The 14,982-nt window shown below is 54.1% G+C and overlaps 1 protein-coding gene across 2 annotated transcripts in view; it reads left to right on the top strand.

The window, feature by feature from the left end:
• The first annotated feature begins 10,325 nt into the window (after positions 1–10,325).
• The window catches only part of CBFA2T3 (CBFA2/RUNX1 partner transcriptional co-repressor 3), a 60,249-nt gene continuing 55,592 nt past the window's right edge, over positions 10,326–14,982 (top strand). For both annotated transcript variants that reach the window (XM_054588962.1, XM_054588961.1), the window contains exon 1: positions 10,326–10,671. The gene's annotated coding sequence lies outside the window, so the exon portion shown is untranslated. The remainder of the gene's footprint in view (positions 10,672–14,982) is intronic.

The following is a 14,982-nucleotide window of genomic DNA, read 5'->3' as shown; positions in this document are numbered from 1 at the left end:
GCAGGCCTGCGACCTGACCAGGGGCGAAGGGGCCCAGGCCTGGCACTGGCCCATCACACACTGCAAGTTCACTTTTAAAACTGGCTGCTATTTCAAAATAGCACTGACTGGTGTGCCTCAGATGGTTAGGCATCATCCTGCAAAGCAAAAGGTTCGATTCCCAGTCAGGGCACATGCCTGGGTTATGGGTTTGGTCCCCAGTCTGGGCACGTATGAGAGGCAACATTAGTTAATCAATGTTTTTCTCTCTCACTTCAATGTTTCTCTCCCTCTCTTTCTCCCTCCCTTCCCCTCTCTCTAACAATAAATAAGTAAATAATTTTTCAAAAGTAAACGTAAAACAAAATATAAATCCAAATATGCAGATAAGAGGAAAGAATGTGAAAATGTGTCTGGTGGAGGGCGTGGCCTGTGCCAAGGCCCTGCGGGAAGCGCAGGTGAGAGCCTCAGAACACTAGCTACTATTACTGTTTCATTGTCATCGGTCCCAGTCCAACTCTACTCACTGACTCTCAAGGGAAGTTTGGGAGGAAACCCTAAAAGTGAAAGTTTATTGTTGCTTTTGTATTTCTTCTTGTGGGGTACATCTATGCATATACTTTGCCCATTTTTATCTTGCATGTTTATGTTTTTCTTCTTTGTAGCAATTTTTGTATATAAGTGCTCTTAGTCCTTTGTTATACATGCTGCTAATATCCTCTCCTAGCCTACCCCTTACTTTTTAGGCTGATTTATGGCCTCTTGGGTACACAATTGTTAATGTTTATGTAACCAAGTCTGTCCATCTTTTTCCCCCAGGTTTCTGGGTTTTCTTTATTTTAAATGAATATTATATGATGCCCTATAGTTTTCTTCTAATACTTTCACTGTTTTGTTTTTTTGCAGTTTATTCTTTAATACAAGTGGATCTTATTTTTCCAAATGAAGTGGGGAACATATAAAGGTTTTTTTTTTCCCCCAAAATGGAATAGTGAGTTGTCCTAATAGCACCTGTTAGAGAGTGTGTGCTTCTCCCAGGATTTTAAATGCCATCTGCGTCCCAGTGACACTCCCCTTTACGTGTACACAGTGGCAGAGTATTCCACTGAACAGCCTGGTTCTCATCTGAAATTGAACAAAAAGAGACGAGAGAGAAAGGGGAGCTCGTCTTTGGGCCACCCCGCAACCGTGGGAGCCGGTCGGGGGAGGCTGAGGCTCAGGGAGCTTCAGTAACTTGCCCCCAGTCAGCTGGGGAGAGCAAAGGAAACAAGGAGTGAGTAATGAATGAGGCTGCTTTCCAGTGAGGCTGCCTCATGCTGCAGAAACAACAGTGCTGCTTTCTAGAAAAAAATCACAGAATTCGAGACGCACAAAGTTGGGGGCGGGAAGGTGGCCAAAGTCGGCCACTTGAGCACAGAGCACTCGGGCAGCGGGGCATTCCCTCCAGACCCTTATGAGGCCCCCACCTCCACACCAATTTGTTCCTTACCCGTCATTTGATGACAGACATGAGCAAAGCCTACTGTGCTCCCTTATTAAATAGAGAGGTGGCATTCCACACGAGGTCCTAGGATTTATCTGACTACAGCTTTCAGGTGGGCGTTTGTATCACTCCTAACTTTCATTGTTATACAGTGCTGTTTATATAATAAACATCCTCTGTAGATAAATCTGGGCATAGGAAAGCTGGATCGGTGTGCAGCTCTTCATAACTATTGCCAAAATGCCCGGCAAGGAAATATCACCAAGGATCATTCCTGCAGCCTGTTTACCTGCACCATCACCCCCACTGGATAGCTTCATTTTTAAATTTGCCCCATTCTATAGGTGGAAAACACTACCTGAATATTTAGCCCATGGTCTTTTGAACCACTGAGGCTCAATGTTTTGCCACACCTTATGATTCAGGGCACGTACTAGGCGAGAAGTCCGTGAAAACCTTCCTTCCCTAACTTCAGCCAGAATCCCTCGGGAGACCTGGGGATAAGAAAGCGATCAGGAGGGCAGGGGTGCAAAGAACCAACCGCTGCAGTGAAAGTGTCTGGTCCTGCGGGAGAGAGCAGCCTGGGGCTGTGCCGGCGCTGCTGCAGCTGTGCACGGGGCAGCGCCCAGCGCACTGACGCCACACCTGGGCCTTCCAACCCCTCCACGGCAGCTCCCGGCCCCTTGAGAGCTGCCCCCTCCTCGGCCACTCATGCTTGGTTCCTTCCTGCAATCTGGAAGGGAGGTGGCCGCCCTCCACAGCCTCCTTCCCATGACCATCCCCCATGGTGTGCATGGGCAGGCCAGGGGGTGGGAGGGGTGACTGGCCAGGTAACGGGAGGAAGGGGCAGGGTAGGGCATGCAGCAGTGCAGCCCGGAGGCGTGGGCTGCAGCCTTGGGCAGAGTCGCCTCCATTCCAGCATGGCCACCTCCCTGCAAGTCCCGGGTCTTCTCAGCCTCAGGTCCTTACCTGTTTGTAATTTGCCATAGGGCTTGTTTCAGGGTTTGAACAAGAGGGTGTTTGAAAGCACCCAGCAACGCGCCTGCACAGGTGGGAGACAGCAGGCGGCTGCTCTGCCCAGGGAAGCTCCTTCTCTGAGGCCGCCTGGCTGGAGGCTGCGTTTGCCCCAGTCTGGAACTGGGATTTTAGCTGCTTGGTTCACACACACACACACACACACACACGCACGCACGCACGCACGCGCGCAACGCTTAATGACTTTGCGGGGAGAACTTGACTTCACAGCTCTCTCAACTTGACCATCATCCTGATTCTTTATTTGATATTCCTAACTAAAACTTCGACATCGCTAAAAACAAATGACCTGGAATCAAATGGTTGGGAACCCCAGGAGCATCCCCCAGGACTTCAGGATTCCGAGGCACACTGAGTTAGGAGGAGGCCCCCCTTGGAGGACTCAGGGATCTGGCCTGGCGAGGGTCTGTCCGGGCACTGCTGGTGCCAGCTGTCCCCGTGCCCCACCCACACCCTTAGCCCCTGCCCACATACTACTCCCCCACTCCCGTGCACGCTCTCTGGCTCCTGGCCACTGGCCCCTCTGCCCTCTGCTATGGCTCTCCCCGGCCGCTGCGTAGGAGGACGCAGGCAGCGAGCAAGGGTTTGGGCAGCCCTCACCCTGGAGGGACAGGAGCTGCTGCATAAACACGCCTCCTTCAGCCTCTCTGGTGACAGGGCCTTTCCAGGGTCTCTTGGGATCCCCTGAGGGTGAAGCTCCAACAGCCCTAGGAGAATGAGCTACTTTCATTGGCTCCCTCCCTTCTGGTCCCACTCCCCCCGTCCAGGCCTCCTGGTAGCACCCGCTAGGCACTCCTGGCTTCGTCTGTTTCCACCTCTGGGGGAACCCAGGAAGGCAGTGCCCAACCGCTCACTTGCTCCCTGCCCCTGGGCAAGACATCTCACCTCCTGGAGCCTGTTACCCATTCCCAGAGTCCAGGTAGGCATGTAGCCCACCTGCAGTGCTGGTGTCATAGGAAGGGGGAGCCTTCCTGCCAATGACTTGAGACATGCTTTGGGGTTGTTCCCAAACTGTGGCCTTAGACCACCTGGAATCACGTGCAAGAAAAGGCAGACTGATGGTTGGTCGTAAGAGGCAGGCTCCTGGTCCTGCCAGCCCTTCAATCCCATCCCAGCGGAAGGAGCTAGAAGGGCCGGGCTGAGCCGTCTGTAATGGAAATGCTACCTTCATTTAAAGTTTTGATATTTTTCTCATCAAGAGTTTTTGTCACTGATTCTAATATTTTCAATAATGGGTTAAAATGTGATTTATCTCAAATACTGAGTTCTTTGGTGTCTCCTTAAACTTTGCCCCTGAGCCCTTGCCACCCTCGTCTGGAGCCTGCCGGGGTCTGCAATTCACAGTTGCTCCAGGGAATCCTGCTGCGTATAAAAGTTGGAGACCCTGTGCATCAAGGGCAATGATACATATGTCACAGTGGCCTTCAAATGGCTGAGATCAAGGAAGGCATATTGTCAGGGTGCTTTTGGTTGCAAGAAACAGAAACCTCGCTAAAACCATATTGAATAATAAGGAAATTTATTATCAAAATAGCAAGTGCAGAAGTGGGGTAGGTTTCACACTCGGTTGATTCAGTAGCTTGGGCAGTGCTCTGAGGAACTCCATTCTTATTGTCTGTGTGCCCCAGCCAATATCAGCGTCATCCTCAGGATGGTAGCCACAGGGCGGTAGCAAGTTCAGGGTCACCTCCAGACACTGCAGTCCAGGAGGCTGCAGTTTCCTTCCTGCAAGTGGGAGTCAGGGAAGGACCCAGAAGCCCCTCCCCTTACATCTTACTGGCCAAGGTTGAATCACATGGGCACACCTGAGCCAATCACCAGCAAAGAAATGAGCTTCTTTCTGAACAGCCAGAGGGTGGGAGCTGCTGGCCAGGCTGAGTCCAGGGCTGGATGGAGGCCTAGAGTGGCTGGAGTGGGGACCTAAACCAACTGGGGGTTGCGCTTGCAAGGAAGAAGGAGAGAGTGCAGGGTGGGGTGGTGGGCCAGGGCCCAGGCGGGCAGGGTTCCTCATGGACGCCCCAGAAAGGCATTTCAGATGAGTCTGACAGCCGGTTCCTTGCTGGCAAGCGGAGCCACCTCTGTGTGCATGGAGGGAGGTGCTGTGGCCCGCCAATGCTTCTACGCTTGCCGTTCCTGACCATTGGCTGGTGCAGCTCACTCCCTGTATAACTTTATGCTGCTGCCCTGATGCCAGGTGGACAGGCTGATCCCGTGGCCCTCTGCTCAGCCCGTCTGGTGTGTCCTTGCCTGGGCTCTGGGCGAACCTCCCCTGCTGCATAAGCGACCATACCCTGGATCCTGGTGGGACCAGTCTTGGGCAAGGGGCCTGGGCGAAAGCCAGGAGATGCTCCTGGGGGTAGGAAGCTTCCTGGGTAAAGACAGGGCTTCTGCTTCAAGTTTCTTTCCCTCTATAGTCGACTCAAAGCCCTGGAATCTGATGTCCACACCTGTTGGCAAGGACAGAACACCCCCTTCCACACACACACACAATTGTGACTGAGAGTTGTCCCTTTTGCCTGCATTCTCTCTATAGTCACCCCTCTCTCACTTTCCAAAAGAAGGCCTGGACCCAGCCATGATGCCTCAGCTCCATCGCCAAGAATGCAGCAAACACATCTGTTAGCAATTCTGGAGATTTTCGGGCTTTACTTGCAACAAAATTGAAGGGGAACTATGGACCTGTCAGCTGATAGTCATTCAAAATCACTTTTATGACCAGCCACCATGTGGTTCAGGGCACCCAACTGTCGGAAGGATGCCACAATGATGTCACTAGAGGACAGCAGCCTTTCATCCTGATCTATTTATGTGATTGAGGTTTCTCGGGTTTTCACATTAAAAACACACGCTAGGAGTGGAATTAATGTACAACCTTGTCTTTTCCTGGAAATAAATAATGTTCACACACAAATATACAAACTACTCAAGAAAAAGAAAAAGAAAACCCTTCCTCGTCCACCTTTTTATAAGTATTTTCAATAAAAAGATACTTTTTGTTTAATAATTCTCAAAATGTATACTAAATTTACGTCATTCATATCAGTTGCATACTATTAATAATTATGATAATCCAATTCAGAAGACAAACACATTTTAACACAGGAAAGTGTTTAAATCTTGACATTTGAAGTTATGTACATAGTTCTCTGTGATGAGGAATTAAAAGACTTTCAAACTAAAAATATATTAGGATAAAATTCTGTCAGGTGAAATGGAAATACATTTTAAGAGAAAAAGGAGCTGTGTAAAAATTCAGGTGTTGAAGAGGCTATTCATGTATATTTTTCCAACTGCACATACCCTTTAAAATGCCATTGATATCTCTTTTTAATTTCATCTGCTGCTTTTTTAAATTAATATAATTTGTTTTTTAGAGTAGTTTGAGATTACAGGAAAACTGAACAGAAACCATGGAAAGTTCCCGAATATTGCCATCCCCCCAGCTCCCTCTATTAACATCTTCCATTGTAACAACTTGTTACAATTAATGAGCCAATACTGATACATTATTATTAACTAAAGTCCAGGGTTTATTTTACATTAGGTTTCACTCTTGACAGTGTACATTCTGTGGGTTTGGACAATATTATAATGAGTTGTATCTCCCATTATAATATACAGATGGGTTTCACTTCCCTAAACCCCCCTGTTCTCCCTCTATTCATTCCTTCTTTCCCCCAGTTCCTGGCAACCACTGGTTTGGTTGTTTGTTTTTTTTCAAGAGAGGGGACGGGATGTATAAAGAGATCAATGCGAGAGAGAAACATTGATTGGTTACCTCCCATACACTCCTCAACCAGGGACCAAACCTACAACCCAGACATGTACCCTGACTGGGAATGGAACCAGCGACACTTCACTTTGCAGGACAACGCCCAACCAACTGAGCCTCGCTGGTCAAGGCAACAATCACTTATCTTTTTACTGTCTCCGTAGTGTTGCCTTTTCTAGAATGTCATAGAGTTGGAATCATACCATCTGTAGCCTTTTCAGCCTCCCTTGTTTACTTGTAATATTCACTTTAGTTTTCTCCAGGTCTTTTCATGGCTTAATAGTTCATATCTCTTTATAGATGGATAATATTCCATTGTCTGGATGGACCACAGTTTCTCTCTTCACCTTTTGAAGGGCTTTTCAGTTTCTTCCAAGATTGGGCAATAAACACCCATGTGCAGATTTATATGTAGACATGTTTTCAGTCCTTTGGGTAAACACCAACCAACGTGATTGCTGAATCATATGGTAGGAACAGTTTCATTTCGAAAGAAACTGCCAAACTCTCTTCCAAAGTAGCTGCACTATTTTGCATTCCACCGGCAGTCAGTGAGAGTTCCTGTTGCTCCACATCCTCACCAGCATGTGGTGTTATTAGTGTTCTGTATTTTGGTGATTCTAAGAGGTATATAGTGATACCTTGTTTTAATTTGCATTTCCCTGATGACATATGATGTTGAGCATCTTTTCATATGCTTATTTGCCATCTGTCTATCTTCTCTGGTGAGGTGTCTGCTCAGATCTTTTGCCCATTTTTAATTAACTTGTTTGTTTTCTTATTGCTATATTTTAAGAGTTCTTTGTATATTTTAGATAACAATCCTTTATCAGACACGTGTTTTGCAAATATTTCCTCCCAGTCTGTAGTTTGTCTTTTCATTCTCTTAATAGCGTCGTTCTCAGAGTAGAAGTTCCCTCTCCGAAGGGAGCAGGAGACGGAGACTAGATGCTGGTTGAGAGCTGACTTCCCCTGAGGAGGCCACAGCCCAGAAAGACGGGAAGGTAGTTCCTTTTAAGGGACTTGGACTCCTGCCTCTGTAGACACTGGCACCTTGGGACTGCACTGGGGCAGGCACTCTGACTCCCAACTCCACTGCCCTCTGCTGCCACCCGCCTGCTCTGTGCCCCTCTGTCCAGCACTTCAGGGTGGCGCCTTGCCTTGGTGCTGACTTGCCCATGATTGGTTTCCTGATAGGTGCGTTTTGCCTTGCTCACTGGGCTGCATTTGTCTTTTGAGCAGGGATGGGGTTTTCCTCCTTAAATGTCGTCTTACAGTGCCCAGGAATTAGGACTGGGCCATTTCTAATGTGAGAAACCAATCCACGGGAGGCAACGGGCAGACCAAAAGTGGGTGAGAAGGCAGCATGGGTATTCAACCTCCACCCGCGCCAGCTGTGTGGCTGGGAACAGTTGTGCGCCCTCTCAGAGCCTCGGTCCCTCCACCTGTAATATGGGGGTGCCAGTCGCATCTGCCTGGAAGATGGGTCATAGGTGGGAAAATGCAGAGACGGTGCTCTGCTCAGTGCCTGCTTCTTGCAAACCCTCCTCCATGCCAACGGCTACTGTCATGCCTCTACAAGACTGGGATGTGGATGGGCTGGACTGGCCATCAGTCTGATCTAGTCACAGCACAGAAACAAACCCTACCTCTGCTGGCTTCTTTCTTCCCACCAGCCACAGTTTTCTCAGGTGGGGATGAGGAAGACTTTCAGAGGGACGCAGGGCTCAGAGCGTGGTCTCTGATAATTTCAGTTTTATTCTCAGTGTTTGGGGATCAGTCATGTCCCAAATGGACATTGCAATTGGTAATTTAGCACGAAGAACTGAGATGGTGATGTGTTGTTTATAGGGATCAAATGGCGGGGGACCCCAGCCCATGTTGGGTCCAGCTTCAGCTAATGCTCAATGTGAATTCAGTGGTTGTTTAGGGAGGTGCTTACCTCCTTACCCAGCTGAGAGCCCCCCTGAAGCTGCTTCAGACTGTCTGTTCACTGCTCATCACCCCACCTGGCCCACTTTATTGCGTTTTAACATCTGCTAAATCTAGAGGCATCTAAGGATTATAATGTGGAGCATGTTCTCATTTCTTAGTGGCACATAAAATACTGGTGCATCTTAAAATCAATGCTATCTCGGAGTCCGTGAAGTAACGGAGTCGGTATCAATAAATATTGGTGCATAAAGTCTGTGCACCAAAAAGTGGGTGGCCTTAAGCAACATGACCCCCACCTTTAGATCTGCATTCTACTGTGAAATGGGCTCAAGACTCTGCTCTTCTGCAATGACTGGACTGAACCCACGTTCAAGCACATTCTGAAAGCCAGAGGAACAGTAGATGTCAGACATGTATTACAATTATATCATTACCACACCCCCTCTTATTTCTACAAGGACAGAGCTCAGGAGGTCAAGGGTCTAGCAGGGGGCCATGTGACCACTTGGTGACTCAGCTGACCAGACCACTGCCAAGTGCCCTAGGGGGCAGCCACGGGAAGATGGAGCAGGAGCAGGCCTCCCTCTCCCAGGGCCTCTCAGTCTGTTTCTGGTCGCCTCTCGGCCCAGCCCGGCGCTGGGGGGCAGAGCTCAGTCAAAGCGAGGCCAAGGGTTGGGGAGAAGAAGACCCAGGGAGTAAACCTGGAAGAAGAGGGACATATTTGGCACATCACTGTATTTTTATACTTGGGAACTGGGGATCTCGGACCTTCGCATGCAGATTTATGCCAAATAAGATGCAAATCAGGGCCCTGCTGTTCTGAAGTCTGGCCCTTCTGTTTCCTAAGGCTGTGACCCTGGGACCCCCACTTGCCTCTAAGAAATAAAGTATGTGTGAGTTGGGGGAGAAAGGAAAGAAAAAGACAGCGATTTTATTAGAATGTACCAACTGGGCAAATATATCAGATATGCCACAAAGCACTTGAGGTAAAGAGGTAAAACGGGTGGGGACGGGGAAGTGGGGGCACGCGGGGAAAGAGGAGCGAAGTCGGGGGGCGAGAAGCCTACGGCATTTCTGCGGGTTGGCAGTAAAATGAATGATATGGAAACGAGCGCAAAGTACGTGTAGTTGCCGGGGTCGCAGAGGCCCAAGAGCGCGGATCCCGCGCTTCCTGCGTTTTCTCCTTGGTTAACTCCCGAACCCCCGTGCGTGGGGTAAGCGGACCCGGGCGGGCGGCAGAGGGAGGGCGCCCCCTGCTGGCCCAGCGCGGAGGCGACCCGGCCCTTCCCGGGCCACGCGGCGGGCGGGCGGGCGGGCAGGCGGCCGGAGGAGGGGCGCTTGCCGCTCGCCTCCCGCCCGCCTCCCGCCCGGACGCCAGACGCTGCGACTCCTAAAACTGCGAGGCGGGCGGCCGCCGACTGCTAGAGGTGGGTGTGTGCGGCTACGCGCTCCGCTCCAGGCCCCAGCCCGCCCGCCCGGGGCGCGGCCTGCGGAGCCGGTGAGGGTGGGCGCGACCGTGGGGCCCGCCACGCACGGCACCTGCGCTCCCTGCACGGCGTCCACACTGCTACCCCCAAGGCACCCGCGTCTCCCCCCGCGGCACCCCGCGGTCCCGCACATTCACTCGGCGCTCCCCACTTCGCGGCACTGAGCGCTACTATCGCGGGCATCTCCTGCTTCGGAGCAGCGCGCATCCCTCTGTCCACCGCACCCCGCGCTCTCTCACTACAGAAAAGCGCTCCACGCAGGATTCCGCGGAACCCCGCCCCGCACGGCACCCGGGGCACCAGCACACACACCCTACTCCCACCCGTTGGAGCAGCCGCCACACTCGCACCAGTGTTCAGGGCCGCTGGCTGCAGCCCCCAGAGCCCCTGGCACAGTTGGGAGGGCACGCCCTGGGGTCCGCGGCTGCCCCTGGCCAGGGACGCGGGCGGAGGCCCTCTCCCGAGCCGGCCCCGCGCGGAGCCTGGGCCCCTCTCCGGCGGCCGGCGCCCCGGGGCGGAGCCGAGCGCGATGGGCGCCGAGAGGGAGGCAGGTGGCGCAGCGGCGGCGGCGGGGGGCAGGAGGCGGAGGCGGAGCGCGCGGGGCGGGGGCCGCGGGGCCCCGTGAGACAGTCGGGCGAGCGCGCGGCAGCCGGAGCCCGGCGCCCGCGAGCCAAAGGCGCGGCGGCTGGACCGGGCGCGGGCCGCGGAGGCCAGAGACCGCCCGGGGCGGCGCTCGCGCTTTGTTCCCGCTCGGGCAGCCGGGCGGGCGAAGCGAGCGGCCGGAGCCGAGCCGGGGCATGGCCCAGGCGGCCGCCCCGCGCGCCTCGGCCCCGCCGCGCGCCTGAGTCTGGCGCGGCGGGAGAAGACGGCAGGCGGATCGCCCCCAAGTTACGGAGGCGGGGACCGAGTTCGAAGGAAAAGCCACTTCAGGAGCCAGGTCGCGACAGTGCGATCTCCTCCGTCCGCCGGACCTCCGGACCGTAAGTGCCCAGTCCGTCCCGCGCGCCGCCGTCGCTGTCACCCCGACTTCGCCCGCGGCTGCCGTGCCGGGGTCTTCATACAGCCCTTCTTGCAGCCGCGCCGAGTGTACCGGCGGCCCTCAGCACCCCCCTCCCCACTTTGCAAAGTTGGAGCCCATGGCAGGGTGGGGCCAGCCCACTCAGCGCCCACCCACTTGGACTCACTGTCATTCCCCCCTCCCCAGGTGATCTGAGAGCTTGACCTGCGGGGATGTGGTCAAACTTAAGGTGGGAACTGCGTTTGGAAGGTAGAGAGAGTCCCGCAGGCTCCCCTGACATATCTGGGCTTCCTGACAAAGGCCCTGGGCCGGGTGACAGGGGACTGGGAGGAAGCGCAAAGCGTGACCCTAGGAGAGATGGAGGTGCCAGTGGCCTGGCTGGGGTGGGTGGTCAAAGCTCCCTCGAGCCCCTCCCCCTCTTGTTTTGGTCCCCCGCTCTGCCGTTCAAGCGAGTGGTGGTCAGGAGTTAGGTGGTCTTGGGGTGAAGTCTTCTCAGACACCCCCAGGGGGTCCTGCCCAATCTGAATGGATGCGGAGAGGGGCTTGAAAGCTTTCCCGGGGTCCTGACAGCCCGCGGTGCCTCCGGCACAGCCCCGTGGCAGCGATTATGCTCACACCCTTTGGGACCCGTCCATCTGCGTGTAGGGCAGGCTGGGAGCCAGGCTGTGGGAACGGCAGGGAGGGAGGTGTGAGCCGATGTGGAGGGACAGATGGCTGGAAATTCAGCCCTAGATGGGCTTACATGAAGCAGAAGACAGTGGGGCTGGTGGCAAGCCACACTGTGAGCCACCGGGCTCTGAACACAACCCAGGCTGTCCCTCCTTCCAGCCCCTGGGAACTGTGTGTGTGCTGGGCCCAGGAGCCACAGAGTAGTGGGCAGACCCCTGTATGTGGGGGACCCTTGCCTTTCCCTCCCCCAAAAACTGTATTCCCCATTATTAGAGCCCAGGCCTGTTCCAGAGGCCAGGGAGAAAAATATTTCCTTTGAGAATAGAGGAGACTTTATGTGCCTGTGTACAGTGAGCTGAATAAGTGTCAGGCCCTGTCTTTGACCCTGTGGCCAGGATACTGCTTCATTATGTCTAACTGGGCGTGTGTTTCCTCCCCGAGACCCAGAAACAGGAGGTTCCCAGGGCGGCCACCCTCAGAGGACAGGGGTTGGCTGGGGACAAAGGGGGGTAGCTATTCTGTGTCCTAGCATTGCAAGTTGCTGCAAGGTTCGAGAAACTTCTTGAGACTGAGACCCCGGGAGAAAGGTGGGCTGAGCCTGAGAGGGTCCCTCCCTCACCTGTGCCAGAGGCCAAGGTGGCCCCTGGCATCCTGACCGCAGCACAGGGCAGGAAGGTTCTGCTCACAGGTCCTGGGCACTTTTGTCCACAGAGAGCTGGCACTGTGACGTGCACTGTGTCATTTGCCCCATGCCGCCCTTCTGTCCTCTGGCTGAGGGCAGCTCAGAAACTCAGCTGGTCCCAGGAGGCAGAGGGTCCTGCTCTGTGCAGCCAGCGCTGCCGTGTCTGAAGAGCAATGCTGTCTGGGCGGCTCTGTTGCCAGGTCACTCTTCTATGTTGAAAGGGAAAAGGGGAGACGAAGATAAGCTTAAGCAGTGGGGACAGACGTGGCATTCCCTGCTCCCGTCGAGCTGGACAGATGCAGGGAGAGAGGAGAACATCACATTAGGACCGATTTTCTGGAGGAATCCAGCTCTTTCTGTTGGTGCCTTGATCCATGTGGGATGGGAAGAAGGGAGAGTCACATGCGCGGTACCTGCTTACTCACAAGCCCAGCTGGGGCTGCAGGGTGGAGGGTTTCAGCATGATGCCTCCCTCCAGGACCCTCTGAGGCTGCCTCCGGCCACCCACCAGCCCTTTCGGGTCCACACGCTCTTCCTCTGTCACCGGGTTATCCACATAATTGAGTTACCACCTCCAGGAAATCTCTCTGATTTGGCTCCACATACTTTCATTTCTGCATGACTGGAAGAAATTAATTTTCCTTCCTACGCAAGGATCTGGAGACGCCGGAAGGCTGGGTCACTAATCCGAAAGATTCAAGCCAGCAAGGCTGCCACTTCTCAGAGGACTAGCCAGCCGATTATCCCCCCCGGGGCAGCAGGAAGGGCGGGGTCTGGGTAAAGCACTTCCCTGCTGCCCAAAACCTCCCTGGGGCTCGCAGCCCACCCCCTCCTCCCCTGCAGCTTCATGAGTGAGTTGTGTTTGGGGTCATCTGATTCATCCTCATCCTCCCATGGCACCAAGATACTCAGCATAGTGGTTGAATTCAACGGATCTGAATTCCCTGCCCAGTCAGTGTGTGGTGTGCACACGCGTGTGTGTTAGGAGTCCAGAACAGGGAAGAGGCTCTGCGACCCATCTCCCTGGGGTATGGTGAAGAGCCAGCCGCACATAGTAGGTGTTTAATTAATGGAGCTCTTGGGGAAGGAGCTGGCATTTCTGTGGGGTAGCTCTGTCCTGCCGTCCGTGCCCCATAACAGCAGCCTGAGTATAACTGCTTGTTGGGCAGTGACTGTTGGCCAGGCCCTGCCCAGCACTCGCACTCACTGTCTGAGTCTGTGTGACGCCTGCAAGGCTGGTGGAACCTTCCCTATTTCACAGATGCCCGAGAGGTACAGGCCCTTCAGGCTCAGGAGGGGAGTCTGGATTCTGACTGTCCCCTCCCTTCCCCCACACAGCATGAAGGCGGCCACCTGGCTTCTGGTCCCCACTGCTGTGCTGGCTTCCCTTTGCCCGAGGCCCTCCTGCCCTCATCCCTGGCCTTCCTGACAGGGTTCCTTCTACACCTGCGGGGACAGGTGGCTGGCTGCTTTGTGTTGACAGGGGTTAATGCCTCAGATATTGGAACTCTCACCTGGACGGGCCTCAGGCGCGGATGCACAGCTGCGATGCACAGCTGTAACTGACATCAGGGGCACCTGAGGTCGGAGGGGAGGGAGATCACCTCTGCCCTGGTTGGGTCACAGATGCCCAAGGCCAGCCCCATCCCAGCTGTCCCCAGTTCACACCAGAGCTGGGAGAGGATCATTGTTGTTCAGGACCCTCTAGAAGCCGCTGGACGTTGTCTGGCATCCAGACATAGCATCACACTGATAGGAATCCACGTCTGGGCAGCTGGTGTCACCTCCCAGGCCTGGAGGGAGGGGGTGACCTGAACTCTGTCACTTGTAATGCAAGAGTTTGGCCTTGCCATGATTGCACTCACTGCACAGAACGGGCCCCGGGAAGTATCTGCCACCCACTGTTCATTCACTGAGCAGATAGTGAATGAACACCTATGCTGTGCCAGGCAGGGGGCAGAGTAGTAATAATGCAGTACCAACAGAGCTCATGCTGCGCTAGGCTGTGTGCCGGCAAGCTTCCTGTCATTTGACCTCTTAACAGCCCCAAAGGTGGGCACCCTTGCTGTCTCACTTTTCAGACAGGGATGCTAAGGCCAGAGAGCTTCACCAGGGACAGGTGGGCAGGCTCCACACTGCTGCTCCTGTAGCGTAGAGGTTGGCCAGGCCCCTGGAGCTTTCTCCAAGTTTGGAATCCTGAGGGCCCATGTGGGGCACGTAGACACTTGCTTACACAGAGCCGCTGGAGGTCTGATGGGCCCCCATGCCTGAAGCCACTGCCTCGTCCAAGTAGGGGCAGGAGGAGGCTGGGAACTCCTGATTGGTGGGTGCGGCCTTTGAGGGTCAGGGCTCACTGGGGGCAGTTCAGAGGGGTTGACAGGCTCTTCTCTGGAGTATGTCACAGCCTCTAGGAGACTGGGCCTCCCAGGTCCCAGCCAGGCTGGGCGGGCACTACGCTGTGTATTACAAGAAATCAGTCACTTGCTGGCTTATTTTGGCTGATGCCTGTGGCTCTCAGTCTCCTCGGGACTGTTTGGAACAATCAACCGCACCTCCAAATCTTTTCCTGGGGTCCTGCCCTCAGTCACATGGGCAAAAAGAGCAGGTCTGTTTCTACTTCTGTGGTTCCCCAAGGCTGGGACCTCCTCCCCTTTGCATGGGGCCCAGATAAGGCTGAGTGAAGGGCAGGGGCTGGAGGAGAAGGCCCAGCCCCCAAGTGCCTCTGAGGGCCGCCTTTAGCCAAGAACGCTAATGCAAGCAGGGCTCTGCTGTCTGGAAATAAATTCCTGGAGTGGAAGCCGCCCTTGCTGCATCAGTGGAAAGACGCAGGCAGAGACCTGGCGTTCAGGATGGAAACTTATGATGATGAAAGTGATAAATAATTGGTACCTGGTTCCCACTTCTGAGTTCACAGCCAGACCC

This window comes from Pteronotus mesoamericanus, unplaced genomic scaffold (genome assembly GCF_021234165.1).
Source record: "Pteronotus mesoamericanus isolate MK-2021 breed Mesoamerican mustached bat unplaced genomic scaffold, CSHL_Meso_final scaffold_165, whole genome shotgun sequence".
NCBI lineage: Eukaryota > Metazoa > Chordata > Mammalia > Chiroptera > Mormoopidae > Pteronotus > Pteronotus mesoamericanus.
Note: the sequence above shows the minus strand (reverse complement) of the source record. Positions and strands in the feature narration are given on the sequence as shown.